The sequence below is a fragment of the Lissotriton helveticus genome, chromosome 4_1, assembly GCF_964261635.1.
Source record: "Lissotriton helveticus chromosome 4_1, aLisHel1.1, whole genome shotgun sequence".
NCBI lineage: Eukaryota > Metazoa > Chordata > Amphibia > Caudata > Salamandridae > Lissotriton > Lissotriton helveticus.
In genome coordinates, this window is record NC_136063.1 from 1,851,864,240 (window position 1) to 1,851,879,957 (window position 15,718).

Below are 15,718 nucleotides of genomic sequence, written 5' to 3' on the forward strand. Positions count from 1 at the left end.
TGTCACTTACAAAGCACACCCTTCTCTCATAAATGTTCTTTGTTGCGAATCATGGGTCTGTATTTATGAACACAGTATTTTGCAAAGTCAAACTGATGTTTGTTCAGAAGCGTTGGTGTATGACAGGTCCCTTTCTAAATGAATAGGAGATTATCGATTTGATTAGGGGGCTAATTCAGATCCGCAAACAATGTAATTTGTATTTGTTGTCCCAAAATACAGAATAGGCCTGTAGATTATGTTGGGAAGTAAACTCTCTTCATTTTAATTGAAAATTGCATTCATCACATGTAGTATGTAGTCTCTGATAATCATTTCCTACTTTTCATGATGATCAAAGGATGCTAAAACATGTCAGGTGCTAACTGTCCTGTTATTCTTGTGGCATCAGTTCACTAGGTGTTTGTAACGCAGCTCTATATATAGCTGTTCAAAAGAAAAGTAACCTTACTGTCCAGTTGTGGTCTGGGGCGATTGATGAGATGTCACAACTAACAGTACCAGTCTGTTGTGCCGGGTTTCCTTTTGACAAGCAGGACACATATAGTTGGTTGTGATTCTCCGCTTGAAAAAAAAAGTTCTAATATGACAGCACCCAGCAGTGTCCCTGAGGTCTCTGAATGTCACATTGGCAACTGTGCTCCAGACATGAGATAGTCTAATGCAGAAATGACACCTGTGACACACTACTTCTGATGGATACTACTAGCTGTAGGTTCCTCAGCTTGTGAATATTCCCTAGACATCAGACTGGATATCGAAACTTAGGAGCAGTACTCCTATGCACCTGTCGGTGGATCTGTACGACTACGTACCTACCTTGTACCTCTGTGGAAATTGCGAGCAGAGCCATATATGAGCACCACCTATACGTGCTGACATCACTCCATTTTTTTTCTGTGCCTTCAGATGTGTATTTGAAGCTGCTCCTTGGCCTCTTCAATTCTTATTTCACAAGTCTTTTCCAGTGTGCAAAGAAAAATTTCACCTAAGACAACAGGGTCCAAATCGTGCTGGGACTTCCGCAAACAGATATCTGTGGCACACCCTCAGGGGGTATGCCTGTGGTGCTTGTGATCAGAACATGAATCTAGGGCTCACGATAATTGCGCCTAGATGAATCCGAAGGCCATACAAGACTGTGAGGCGAAGCTTTGTTGCAAAGTATCGGAACACGCCGTGACTAGTTAAGGTTAAATGGAAGGTCCCATTCCCGCTCCTGAATCTTGCGGCAGATCTTTGTGGTGGGCAAAGTCTTCTATTAAGTCAATGAAGAAGCAAAAGAAATGTAAATTGGAATCGGCCCATTCTCATCGTTCTAGAACTCCAAAGAGGGTGCGAGGGCTTCAACATACCACTTGGTCTTAGCAATTCCAAGCCTGGTCACTATTACAGGTCTACAATCAACTGTTTGGGAAGCCTTTCTGCACAATTTTGGCTCCTTACTAGTTCCCTCTGGCATGCATTTGGGCTTGATGGATCTGTAGATGCTCCAGTAAGACTTCAACAGGTGGGTTTACCCTTAGTCCTGTCTCTACACACTCAAACTCACTTCAAATTCAGCACCTCGTCCGGCGCAGACTTTATTTCTGGTGCCACCCACTTTGCTGGTTTCCTTCAAATCATTGCTAGTGCCGATGCCTGAGGACTTTTGTGCTCTTTATCCCTTACCTCCTTGGCAAAAGTCCCGCCCTGATTCTATACGAGCGCAGTCTGGAAGCAACCTCTCAGATTTAGGCACCTTGCCATTTTTATGAAGTAGGGCCCATACTTTACACAATCTTTTTGGCATTCATTCGTGCAGTGGCAATTTTGATAAAAAAAGATGATTTTTCCCTGGGTGATGTCCCCTCAGCCAGCAGGTAGACTAGCAGGCCTTGGCCACAGGCAGTAGTCTTTCAGAATTTCTCCTTCCCACACAGCCCGCCTGGCTGCTTGAAAGATAACAAAGTTTAGGGGCTCAACCTACCCTTCTTATAGGCCATTCCCAGACACCAAATTTGATTTGGGGTCTGTTCTTTTAAGGTTTATGTTAGGGTTCTACTTCTTTTGAAGTGTGCACTTTTCTTTCCCCTCTTCTTAAAAGGCTGTCTGTCACAGCAGGAGAAATTCTGAAGCTGATAGTCCCTCCCGCAACACAGTCCATGGGAGTCACTAGAGTTCACACATGGATTTTAGCCACAGTGATTTGTGCACAAAAGGTTAATCCCAGGCTCCCAGCCCTACTCTTTATGGTTCCTTTATCAGCCCTATCTCATTCCTGACATGTGACCATGCCCCTTCTTTGTGATCTATCACTGAATCAAGAGCACCCTTTAAACGTGTACTGGGGGAGTCTCTCTCTCTTTCCCTTCCTCCATTGTGTCCCACGCAGCTCATAGGAATGTAGCAATATACATATCTGTCTGAGGGATTCTTCCACTCATGTCCTCACCAGGTAGGCCTGGGCTTCCCAAAATGGAACCCAGGGTCCTCCAGGTTATGTACCATTGGAGGCACACTTGCACTCAGTGTACATGCATTGCACACATACTAGCCAGCACTATCACCTGCATGTATTGTGTCTCTCCAGGCGCACATACATCCAGCACACACAATCATTCGGTGTCCACTGCTCAGTACTGCATCCTTTCTGTATTGTGCCACTGTGTGCTATTTAAAAACACACACTACCAGCACACATACGTACCATGCATGCATTGTACCACACTTCCTCCTTCATGTATTGTACTTTTTGCTTACACCCAGCAAATCTTTCCATTGCACTGCACAACATCTCTTACATATTCTATTCTTCACAGGTATACATACACACGCAGTACATGTACTAACCATGCTTGTATTGCACAGCACTGCTCTATCACTGTACTGTAACCTTCCCAGGCACAGACACATATAGTGCAGAGAGACCACTCATGTGCTGCACAGCACTCAACATCTAACTGATGTAGGCCAAGGGTGAGTTACGCACACAGCTGTGGAACTAAAAAAAGTGGGTGAAACTGTAGGCCGCACTCCAGTGACACAAGGTAAAATGGAGCTCTTTACTCCTACTGATCTCTGCATGTTATTCTGCCACCACCGCGCTCCTGATGCTTAACTCCTTGTGAAGGCGGTAGCCTTCCACCACTGCGAGGGTAGCACTTTGTGCCCCTCTGCCAGCTTACAAGACTGCAATCCACAAGATAGACCTATGTCATGGCGCACATGCATGATCCATTTCTGATGGATACTTCTGTCTGTGGATTCCTCACCTTTTGAATACCCCTGCGCCAGCATTCCTCTGGAAAATTATTTCCTAGCTCTCCCCACGCCGATGAGGATGTCACAATGGACCGACTCTGCATGCGGCATCGCGTGATGTCACCGGAGCCATTAAAGGACCTTGTCGGCGTGATGACGTCAGTTCCCTTTTTTCCGTGCCGTCGACGCCAACGGATTTTCTAGGGCTCTCCGTTTTCAGAGAGATAAAACTTTGTATCTTTGTGCCTGTTACTCTTTTTCAGAATGGCTACTACGGGTTTTAAAACTTGTAGGGAATGTGGTGGACACATGTCCATTACAGACCCTCACGACGATTGCCTTTGGTGCCTTTCCTCGGACCACGACGTTGAGGAATTAGAAGTTGTAGAAAAATGAACCCGAAGGCGATCAAGGAACAGGAGGCCAAGTTGTTTATGGACAAAGCTAAGAAGGAGAAGAGAGGTAAGAAGAGGGAGAAGTCTTCGTCTTCGCATACTTCGAGGTTGAAGAAACATAAGAGGTCCAAGAAGAGACACGCCTCACGCCATCGTTCTTCGAAGTCTAGAGTCTCAACGACGAAGACGAGGCAGCGTTCGAGGTCATTGACTCCAGCTGAGCGACCTCGAAGAAAATATTATATTTCTCCTTCTGCCTCTCCATCTCCTAAGGCGACGCCAGTGTCATCTCTGAAGCCGGTGTCTCCAGTTTAAGATGTGTCTTCACATCATGAAGATTGTCCGGCTCCAGCGACGTCGCCTGTTCATCCTGAGGAGACTTCTCCAATACGTGAGAATTCACCTGGGCGGGCGTCATCACCGACTCCGCAGGCTCCGTCTCGACCCCAAGTATAGATCCTTATCCTCCTTTTCCTGCTCCAGGGGCGGATTCAACGCATTTTTTAAATGCAATGTTTGGCATGTTTGCCAGAGCCACGACTCCAATCGGCGCGCCTTCTGGCCCCGTGGGTCCATTGGCTTTCAACCTGTGTGTGCCTCAGTTCTATCCTCAGGCACCTTTTATGCAGTCAGCTCCGGCTTGGCATTTACTGACACCGCAGACCTCTACTCCAGCTCCGCGGACACCTACTGTAGTTGATCCGGCTCCGATGTGAGATCGATCGAAGTCGAGGAACGAAGCCAAGGCTACTCCAGCGACGCTGCTCTTGTTTTCTCTGACACGTCGTACGGCTCCACCGACGCCGTTGCCTAAACATCGCTCCAGGAGAGAGGCGCAAAGGTTGTTTGAAGAGCAGGAGTATCTACATGAGCAGGAAGAAGGTGAAATTACAGAGTCTGTGGATGAGTTTGAAGGCCATCAGGAGGCAAGTTGACTTGATACTTCTCCTGAGTATAACCTGCCCTCTGCATCTAGTGATGTAGTTCAAGAAGTGGCACCTTACCATGTGGTGATAAAAAAGGCAGCAGATTTGTTGGGTCTTCAGCTTCCAAATGCAGAAGTAAAGTCTAACATTTTAACAGAAGTTTTAAACAAATTTTCTTCATCTTCTGAACCTCTGCTTCCTTTTACAGAAGCTTTAACAGAGCCAATTTTGGAAGTTTGGCAAAAACCTTTGTCTGCTCCGGCTGTATCAAGATCTATATCAAGGAGATACAGGCCTGCACCTAGTGATCCAGCATTTTTGTCTTCTCACCCCACGCCTGAGAGTTTAGTTATACAAGCTTCATGTTCAAAGCAATCTTCTGGGGCTTTTCCAACTATGTTAGGGGATAGAGATTCAAGGAAAATGGAGCAAGCAGCAAAGAAGGTATTCTCCGCTGCCAGTATGGCATTAAAATCTACAAATGCGACTTGCCTTTTGAGTAGATACATACACGCAGGGCTCCATACTAGACCCGGTCCCTCCAACGCTCTCCTCCTTACATGACACACTGGCTTTGGCAAGGAGGCAGATGCTGGTGCTCTAGGCCCCAGAGCAGATGGTCTTGGTTTCCCTGGGTGATGTCCCCTCAGCCAGCAGGTAGACTAGCAGGCCTTGGCCACAGGCAGTAGTCTTTCAGAATTTCTCCTTCCCACACAGCCCGCCTGGCTGCTTGAAAGATAACAAAGTTTAGGGGCTCAACCTACCCTTCTTATAGGCCATTCCCAGACACCAAATTTGATTTGGGGTCTGTTCTTTTAAGTTTTATGTTAGGGTTCTACTTCTTTTGAAGTGTGCACTTTTCTTTCCCCTCTTCTTGAAAGGCTGTCTGTAACAGCAGGAGAGATTCTGAAGCTGATAGTCCCTCCCGCAACACAGTCCATGGGAGTCACTAGAGTTCACACATGGATTTTAGCCACAGTGATTTGTGCATCAAAAGGTTAATCCCAGGCTCCCAGCCCTACTCTTTATGGTTCCTTTATCAGCCCTATCTCATTCCTGACATGTGACCATGCCCCTTCTTTGTGATCTATCACTGAATCAAGAGCACCCTTTAAACGTGTACTGGGGGAGTCTCTCTCTCTTTCCCTTCCTCCATTGTGTCCCACGCAGCTCATAGGAATGTAGCAATATACATATCTGTCTGAGGGATTCTTCCACTCATGTCCTCACCAGGTAGGCCTGGGTTTCCCAAAATGGAACCCAGGGTCCTCCAGGTTATGTACCATTGGAGGCACACTTGCACTCAGTGTACATGCATTGCACACATACTAGCCAGCACTATCACCTGCATGTATTGTGTCTCTCCAGGCGCACATACATCCAGCACACACAATCATTCGGTGTCCACTGCTCAGTACTGCATCCTTTCTGTATTGTGCCACTGTGTGCTATTTAAAAACACACACTACCAGCACACATACGTACCATGCATGCATTGTACCACACTTTCTCCTTCATGTATTGTACTTTTTGCTTACACCCAGCAAATCTTTCCATTGCACTGCACAACATCTCTTACATATTCTATTCTTCACAGGTATACATACACACTCAGTACATGCACTAACCATGCTTGTATTGCACAGCACTGCTCTATCACTGTACTGTAACCTTCCCAGGCACAGACACATATAGTGCAGAGAGACCACTCATGTGCTGCACAGCACTCAACATCTAACTGATGTAGGCCAAGGGTGAGTTACGCACACAGCTGTGGAACTAAAAAAAAGTGGGTGAAACTGTAGGCCGCACTCCAGTGACACAATGTAAAATGGAGCTCTTTACTCCTACTGATCTCTGCATGTTATTCTGCCACCACCGCGCTCCTGATGCTTAACTCCTTGTGAAGGCGGTAGCCTTCCACCACTGCGAGGGTAGCACTTTGTGCCCCTCTGCCAGCTTACAAGACTGCAATCTACAAGATAGACCTATGTCATGGCGCACATGCATGATCCATTTCTGATGGATACTTCTGTCTGTGGATTCCTCACCTTTTGAATACCCCTGCGCCAGCATTCCTCTGGAAAATTATCTCCTAGCTCTCCCCACGCCGATGAGGATGTCACAATGGACCGACTCTGCATGCGGCATCGCGTGATGTCACCGGAGCCATTAAAGGACCTTGTCGGCGTGATGACGTCTGTTCCCTTTTTTCCGTGCCGTCGACGCCAACGGATTTTCTAGGGCTCTCCGTTTTCAGAGAGATAAAACTTTGTATCTTTGTGCCTGTTACTCTTTTTCAGAATGGCTACTACGGGTTTTAAAACTTGTAGGGAATGTGGTGGACACATGTCCATTACAGACCCTCACGACGATTGCCTTTGGTGCCTTTCCTCGGACCACGACGTTGAGGAATGTAGAAGTTGTAGAAAAATGAACCCGAAGGCGATCAAGGAACAGGAGGCCAAGTTGTTTATGGACAAAGCTAAGAAGGAGAAGAGAGGTAAGAAGAGGGAGAAGTCTTCGTCTTCGCATACTTCGAGGTTGAAGAAACATAAGAGGTCCAAGAAGAGACACGCCTCACGCCATCGTTCTTCGAAGTCTAGAGTCTCGACGACGAAGAAGAGGCAGCGTTCGAGGTCATTGACTCCAGCTGAGCGACCTCGAAGAAAATATTATATTTCTCCTTCTGCCTCTCCATCTCCTAAGGCGACGCCAGTGTCATCTCTGAAGCCGGTGTCTCCAGTTTAAGATGTGTCTTCACATCATGAAGATTGTCCGGGTCCAGCGACGTCGCCTGTTCATCCTGAGGAGACTTCTCCAATACGTAAGAATTCACCTGGGCGGGCGTCATCACCGACTCCGCAGGCTCCGTCTCGACCCCAAGTATAGATCCTTAGCCTCCTTTTCCTGCTCCAGGGGCGGATTCAACACATTTTTTAAATGCAATGTTTGGCATGTTTGCCAGAGCCACGTCTCCAATCGGCGCGCCTTCTGGCCCCGTGGGTCCATTGGCTTTCAACCTGTGTGTGCCTCAGTTCTATCCTCAGACACCTTTTATGCAGTCAGCTCCGGCTTGGCATTACTGACACCGCAGACCTCTACTCCAGCTCCGCGGACACCTACTGTAGTTGATCCGGCTCCGATGTGAGATCGATCGAAGTCGAGGAACGAAGCCAAGGCTACTCCAGCGACGCTGCTCTTGTTTTCTCTGACACGTCGTACGGCTCCACCGACGCCGTTGCCTAAACATCGCTCCAGGAGAGAGGCGCAAAGGTTGTTTGAAGAGCAGGAGTATCTACATGAGCAGGAAGAAGGTGAAATTACAGAGTCTGTGGATGAGTTTGAAGGCCATCAGGAGGCAAGTTGACTTGATACTTCTCCTGAGTATAACCTGCCCTCTGCATCTAGTGATGTAGTTCAAGAAGTGGCACCTTACCATGTGGTGATAAAAAAGGCAGCAGATTTGTTGGGTCTTCAGCTTCCAAATGCAGAAGTAAAGTCTAACATTTTAACAGAAGTTTTAAACAATTTTTCTTCATCTTCTGAACCTCTGCTTCCTTTTACAGAAGCTTTAACAGAGCCAATTTTGGAAGTTTGGCAAAAACCTTTGTCTGCTCCGGCTGTATCAAGATCTATATCAAGGAGATACAGGCCTGCACCTAGTGATCCAGCATTTTTGTCTTCTCACCCAACGCCTGAGAGTTTAGTTATACAAGCTTCATGTTCAAAGCAATCTTCTGGGGCTTTTCCAACTATGTTAGGGGATAGAGATTCAAGGAAAATGGAGCAAGCAGCAAAGAAGGTATTCTCCTCTGCCAGTATGGCATTAAAATCTACAAATGCGACTTGCCTTTTGAGTAGATACATACACGCATTAATGGACTCTGTTGTCCAATTGGCTCCTAAGTTACCTGAAGAAGATCGTGCTAACTTTTTAGAGGTCCTATCAGACTCACAAGCTGCAGCACGTCAAGTAATTCAGTCAGGCATGGATACTGCTGACACTGTGGCACGTGTTATTGGCTCTTCTGTGGCAACAAGGAGGCAAGCCTGGCTTCGATCTTCAGGCTTTTCTGCTGATGTTCAGGCTACGTTGTTAAATCTTCCATTTGATGGTTCAAGACTCTTTGGTTCTAAGGCTAACTCTGCTTTAGAATGTTTCAAAGACAGCAGGGCTACGGCAAGATCTTTAGGCCTCCAGGTGCAGTCAAGAGGCTATGGATATAAGAGATATAGAGGATTTGGAAGATCTGCCTCCTTTTGTGGACGACAACAGACAACGCAGAGTCAACAACAAAATCCTTTGTACAAATCATACAGGGGAAGGAATAAAAGAGGCATCAGAGGAGCAAATAGTCAACCGTCCTCTTCCTCCTCCTCCTCCACCTCCCCTCCCACCACTGTTGGTACATCAGGAAAGCAGCCCTAGATTCCCCATCCTAGAGCATGTTGGAGGTCGGGTGTTCCACTTTCTACAAGATTGGAGACCGTTCCTTTCAGATCTTTGGGTCTTGAATCTTGTAGAGAATGGTGTGAGAAGTTGGCCTGATATATGATGCTCACTAGTTCTAGTGATCACCGTGTATCAGTCCAAACGTCGCTTATGGTGATTGGTTGCAAGTCAACTGTTAGATCTGGGGGTCTCTAGTTGGCAGAGGTAGGTACCACTGTCCAAATAGGGACCCTTGCTTCTAGTCAGGGCAAGGAGATAACCCTCTGAGATAACCCCTGCTCACCCTCTAGGTAGCTTGGCACGAGCAGTCTAGGCTAACCAGAGGCAATGCGTAAAGTATTTGTACCAACACTCACAGTAACACAGTGAAAACACCACAAACTGACTCCACAACAGTTTAGAAAAATAAAGGTATTTTTAATCTAAACTACACAAGACCAAAACGACAAAAATCCAACATACACAGTTCAAGAATATGGTTTCAAAAAGAGTTCTTAAGGTTGCGTTAGAATTCTCTACGTTGCGATAGAATTCTCTACTGATGCGTGAAAAGTTCACAGTTGCGTCACGTTTACTCACAGTACCTTTTAGTTGCAACAAAGTTCCAAAAGCAGAAGCTGGTGCGGTGGAAAACAAGCGATGCGTTGCTCCTGAGACCCTGGGGAGGCGATGCGACAGCCCCGCTGCAGCAGCGGGCGTGTTGCGACGAATCCGGTCTGTATGGGGAGGAAGGCCACTTGTATGGATTCCGGTGCGTAGGTTCCGTACGAAGTCTGTTCTCGCAAAGGCACGATGCGACGATCTCGTAGGGGCTGCGACGATCTCCGGGGCGACGATGCGCGGTCCAGCGGGGATCCTCTCTCTCGCAGCTCCTCGATGCGTTGATTCTGCGACGATGCTCGCAGCGACGTGATGCGGTCCGCAAGCAAGCGGTGCGGCGATCTCACCCAGCGACGACAGGCTCTGCGACGATACTCGCAGCGATGTTCGATTCTCCCGCACCGGTCTGGTGCGTCCCACAAACGAAGGATGCGACGTCTCTGGCAGCGGCGTCAGGCGCTGCGACGATCTCGACCTCCGTAGCGTCGGGAAACTTCTCGCACTGTCGGGGATGCGCTCCGCAAGCGAGCGATGCGACACTTTTCAGCTTCAAAAGTCACTCAAGCTTAGTTTCAAGCTTCCCAGCTCAGGTACAACTTCCAAAGGCCCCACAACTGGATCAAGCACTCTAGGAAGGACGGAACTCTCTCAGCAGAGTTCAGGGAAGCTGGGGGTGAAGTCCATTTGTTCCTGGGACTTCAAAACAGGGAGCCAGCTCTACTCAGGCCCTTGGAGATTCCTTCAAGACAGGGGACACAGCTCAGCAGCAAAGTCCTTCCCCTCTCCTTGGCAGCAAAGCAACAGGTCAGTCCAGCAGAGCAACAGCAGGACAATCTTCCTTCTTCAGTTTCAGCTTTCTCCTTGGCAGAGGTTCCTTCTTGATTTCCAGGATGATCTAATTTTCTGTTGTCAGGGGTCCTGTACTTATACCCCTAAAGTCCTTGTTCTCTTGGTGCATGTGGGCCCTGAGCCCGGTCTGAACCAGTTCTGGGTGGATCCTGAGCACTTTGTTTTGCTGGCTGCATCTTTCCTTTCAGAGTGAGGGGCAGGGTCCTCAGCCGCCCAGCAGGGGGGTGGAGCCAGCATTGTGGAGGGCAGGCACAGCCCTATTCAGCCCAGGTGCTAACTCCTCCCACCACTCCAGTTGCAATTGCAGTCATTCAGCCTAGTGCTGACTCATCCAGCCTCCTGGGGAATCCCCCAGCCCCTGTCACTCTCAAACCAGACAGTCAATACACAAACAGGCCCAGGCACACAGAAGGGTCAGACAAGAGAACAGCAACTTTCTAAAAGTGCTGTTCTCAAACACAGGATTTAAAAACAACCTTTCCTAAAAGATGTGTTATTAAATTCTGAGTTTAGGGATACTAGATACTTATGTCCTATCTTGTTCCTATGGGAAGAAATGCTGTTAACCACTGTAGCTAGCATCCCCCATGTTAACCTATGGAGCAAGATAGCCTTACAGTAGTGAAAAACGAAAATGGCTGCCATTCACTACCAGAGCATGTCACCTGCACTAGTACATGCTCTACCTTTTACATACACTGCACCCTGCCCAGGGGGGTACCTTGGGCCTTCCATAGGGGTGACTGATGTGCACAAAAAGGGAAGGGTTAGGCCTGGTCAGTGGGGACACTGACCAGGAGGACATGGCAGTTCTAAACTGCCCATAGGCACTGCAGTGGCAGGCCTGAGACACCATTTTAGAGCTACTCCTGTGGGTGGCACAATCAGTGCTGCAGGCCCACCAGTAGCATTTGTCATCACCAGCCCTGGCACACCCAGTGCACTTTACTAGGGACTTCATAGTGATACAAATATGCCAAACATGTATATTCAATCAGAATAATAATTTACACAGGGAGCACTTACACTCTGGCACTGATCAGCAGTGGCAGAGTGTCCAAAGCATCTAAACCAGCAAAAACGAAATCCAGCACAGCATCAAAAATACAGGAGGTAGAGGCAAAAAGATAGGGGAAACCACGCCAAAGATGCCAGGTCTAACATCAACCTTATAGACCAGCTATCCTAATGGTAGCATGGACAAAGCAGTCTTAGGCTAAACTCTTTTGGCATGTGAAGCCAGCTGTTTTACCACAATATAACCCCTTGAATACCAGATGAAAGGACACCACACAGGTTGTTATGAAAATAAACAATATATTTATTAATAACAAACACCTCTGAACTCTTTATGAGATCAGAGGGCTAAGCACATGACAATCTCTTAGGAAAAATACAATAAGTTGCACAAAATTACAATGGTGCCCTAGGGGCACGGCAAACCATATACTAAGTAAATGGTATAAGGAAATCGATAGAAGGAATGGAGCTGTCCAGAGGCTGTAGGATCGCTGGGACTATGCTATCCTAACTTTAGGTAAGTAATAGGAGGCCCACGGAACGCGTGTGCAGAGTGTGAACTCACACGCGAGATGCGTAACAACGTCTATGGACAGTACAGTTCAAGAAAAAGGTGAGTACGGACAATCCTGACTAGTTAGGACTAAAACGACTGTGGAACTGGACACTAGGAGAGTCAATCTACCCTTGAGCACCGAAATGCTCTTGTTACCTCACCCACGGGCTGCGGGTGCATAGGTGCAAAGTCGTGTCGGGTTCCGGCGTTGAAGTCTATGGAGCCTGGAGGAAAAGATGCTGCAGGCGACCAGGAGGAAGATGTCCGGTGTGATCCAAGGGTGGATCAGTGATGCTGAAGACCTGAAAGCAGAGGGGACAATGTTCACAGTCACTAGCCAGTGACCGGTGTGGAACCAGGAAGGAACCAGATGCTGTTGTCGTGATCAGGTGAAGAGTGGACGCTTGACTCTGCAGCCACGTGGACCAGGAGGTGTCTTCGACTACCAGGATGGAGGCACGAGCTATCCTACGCAGGCTCTCGCTGTCGGCGGTGTTGGTTCCGGATTCGGCGTCAACAGGCCTTGGCAAAGGCAACCCACGCGGTGAGTGGAAAAGGCATCTGGTGCGGACTAGGAGAGTCCGGGGTGCCCCTCTTTTGGAAGGGAGCAAGGGCCAGTCTGGAGCAACTAGACCAGCAGTGAAGATTTCAAGGTTCGTCGTCTAGGAGGCCACTAGCCAGCCGGCAAGTGACCAGACAACGCATCGAGCAGCAAACAAGCAGAAGGGCCCCACGCAGATCTCGTGGAAGCTGGAGGGCTGATCTTCGGTGCAGGAGCTGCTCGGGGCTGGGGCTTCTCAATCCCCAAAGCACTTGGTCGAGTTTACCTCGGGAGTCGTGCTGGAAGCGAAGTGCAGTTTCTTTCAAGATGGCCGGTCCCACGTGTCTCGTCGCACCCACGGGTCTCAGCTGTGCTGCAGATGTGAGTTGAGGTCGGAGAGGTCTGGGAATCCGGGTCTCGTCGGGCTCTGAAGTCTGGATCCTCGAGGGAAGACGACAAAGTGAAGCCGCTGGACGCTTGATGGTGCCTGCAGTTGCAGGGTGGACACTCCTTGCCCACAAGGGAGATTTCTTCAGTCTTCTGTGGAGCAGAACGTCAAAGTTCAGAGTTTCTTCTTGTAGAGTAGTTCAGGATTAATCTAATTTGGAATGGGACCAGCTCCTACCTTTATCCTGCTAAAGGGGGCTGTACTGGTGACTAGGTCCCTCCCCTGGGTGGGACCAGGAAGGGGGGTGGTTACACCCCCTATCCTTTGTCCAGTTTCACGCCAGAGCTGGGGCAGGGATGCCCCAGCAACTGGTTTGAACCGGTGTATGCACAGGACACCTTGTGTGCCCCAGGCATATCTCATTCCTTTCAGGCCTATCATACCCAATACACAAATTCCTGTCTGGGGTGGTGCTAGCACCTCCCAAGGCAGGAAACCCTTTGTCCAAGCCTCCCTCGCTAGAAGGACTCCCAGCAGCAGGAGGTCAGACTTGTGTCTGTGGTGGCAGCATCCATTTTGTGATGCCAAGGCTCGAGTTAACTTTAACCGGGGTTCACAGTTACATACATGTCGTGCCGCTCTAGAAGGGTGGAATGCTACCCCCGTCGCCAGAATTGGCGAGGGGGTAGTATTCCAATTCGTATGACACCATACTCGACATGTTTTGATAATGTTATACCAGAGTTAGCATTTAACCGCGATGATTATAATGCACTTAAGAGTATATGGTATAGCGTTATCATGGAAACAGCTAAAGGACTTGGTTTCGAAAGCTGTAGACAGGCTTATCTCACATAATTCCAAGCAGTCTGCCTTCAGGATTGATAAGGCCTGCCATAGGAGTGACTGATAGGAGGATATGTGTCCATTTTAGGGTTAGATATAGATATGCTATATCTATAGCAAAGGGTGATTACACCACCTTGCCCCAGCTGTCATGCAGCCAGTTGAGTCAGTTTTAGATGGCCAGCCAGGGGTGGCATAATACATGCTTCAGCCCCTGGTAGGCCCTGGGTACACCTATGCCCTGGATACCTAAGGTACACTGTTACAGGGACAGATAAGGTGACCCAGTACCAATTGGTAAATGCACCTAAAGTACATGGTTGTCAATTTAGAGAGAGAACAGCTAGGCTGTGGGTCTGATTAGCAGGCCCACAGCCAGGGAAAGTCGTAAACCAGTGAAGCAAAGTGCAAAAATCTGGGGTGACCACTCTCCTACAATGGACACAGACTAGGATGTCCGGCGGTGAGGCCTGGGCACCCCTTGGCAGACCAACTCTGTGCACTCTATCCAGTTGGAGCTCGACGTCCCCCTCGCCTAGCAGCTGGTGGAACAACGCTGTGACATACTCTCGGAGGCTCTCACCCTCACCCTTCCAAGGCACCACCCGAATTCTGATGTTATTCCTCCTCGAGCGGTTCTCCAGGTCCTCTGTGTGCGCTTGCAGGTCCAGGTTTTGCTCTGTTAGTCGAATGACGTTCTGCTGGAGTTGGTGCAGCTCGTCAGCAGTGCCCACGTCGTGCTCCTCTAGAGTGGCCACCCGTTCACCAATGGAGTCCACGTCGTGGCGTATTTCACGCATGTCCGAGGAGAGCTGAGAGCGAACTTCCAAGATGTCTGCCATGATAGCGGCAAAGAGCTCCACCATAAAGGCCTTAGTAGCTGGTGCCTCCTCATCGGCCGGCTGCGTCGCCTGTGTAGTCGTCTGCCGAGGGCTCCCACCCCCCCGGTCTCTGCAGCGTGTCCTTAACAGTCTTGTCCTTCTTGCCCCTATTAGCGGCCATGACGGAGAGACCCCGGCCCCCCAGGATGTCTCAGGCTGTCCCAGAGGATTCCCACTGGAGTCAGGAGGCCTTTGGGGCTGTGCGCGGTCCGCGTGGTCTGGCGTTATATCTGTCCGCTCCTGTCCGGCGACCCAGCCCCACCTACGCCGGGCCCTCAGCACAGAGCCCGTTCCGGGCAGCCCGGGGAGCAATGGCAATGAGCAGCGCCACCTGTTGTTGGGGCGCTCAGACGCACTGCCGGTTGCGAGCTGTATCACCACGCCGTGGGCCAGTACATCAAAGGGCTTCTTCACCCTCACCAACTCCGCGGGTTGACCCCCGGTCAGAGCTCAAGGTCGCCAGTAGCACAGCAGGCCGGGGGGGCCTAGTAGGGGGGCCCGCGTCTCCGCCGCCTCCCACGGCCTGCTCCTCCACACCGCACTTCAGGCCCACCACCGCTGCCGAGGTGCGGGACACCACCTCAGGACCCGGCGGTTCGGCCGCTGGGGGCCCGTATCTTCACCTCCCAGGCAGCCACACAGTTCAGTCCCGGGGGGATGGCCTGCCCTGAGGTACGCTGAGGCTCCCCCTTGTTCACCACTGGGCCGCTGCACCGCACACCAGGAAACGCTGGGCCGTCCCTCCGCTCCTCACCTCTCTTGACGCAGTCGCTTGGGGCCCCTGCCTCGCTGGCCACCGAATCTCTACCTGTCCGCCTCGAGCACAGCCGGGAACCTCAGGTTGCTCCGCTGTTACTGGGCGCACCCCTCCACCACGCCGTGCCGCTCGATCCCGGCCCACGTTCTCCAGGCCCGGGAGAGCCGTTCCAGTCACCCGACTGGTGGGGGGAGGGGGAGAGCGCTACCTCCTGCACACCTCACAGGTCCGAACTCCACTGTCCACCGATGTGTGGACCG

The 15,718-nt window shown here is 49.8% G+C and overlaps 1 protein-coding gene across 2 annotated transcripts in view; it reads left to right on the top strand.

The window, feature by feature from the left end:
- BRWD3 (bromodomain and WD repeat domain containing 3) overlaps positions 1 to 15,718 on the top strand; it is a 1,637,103-nt gene that overhangs the window by 1,173,145 nt on the left and 448,240 nt on the right. The gene's annotated exons all lie outside the window — the stretch shown is intronic.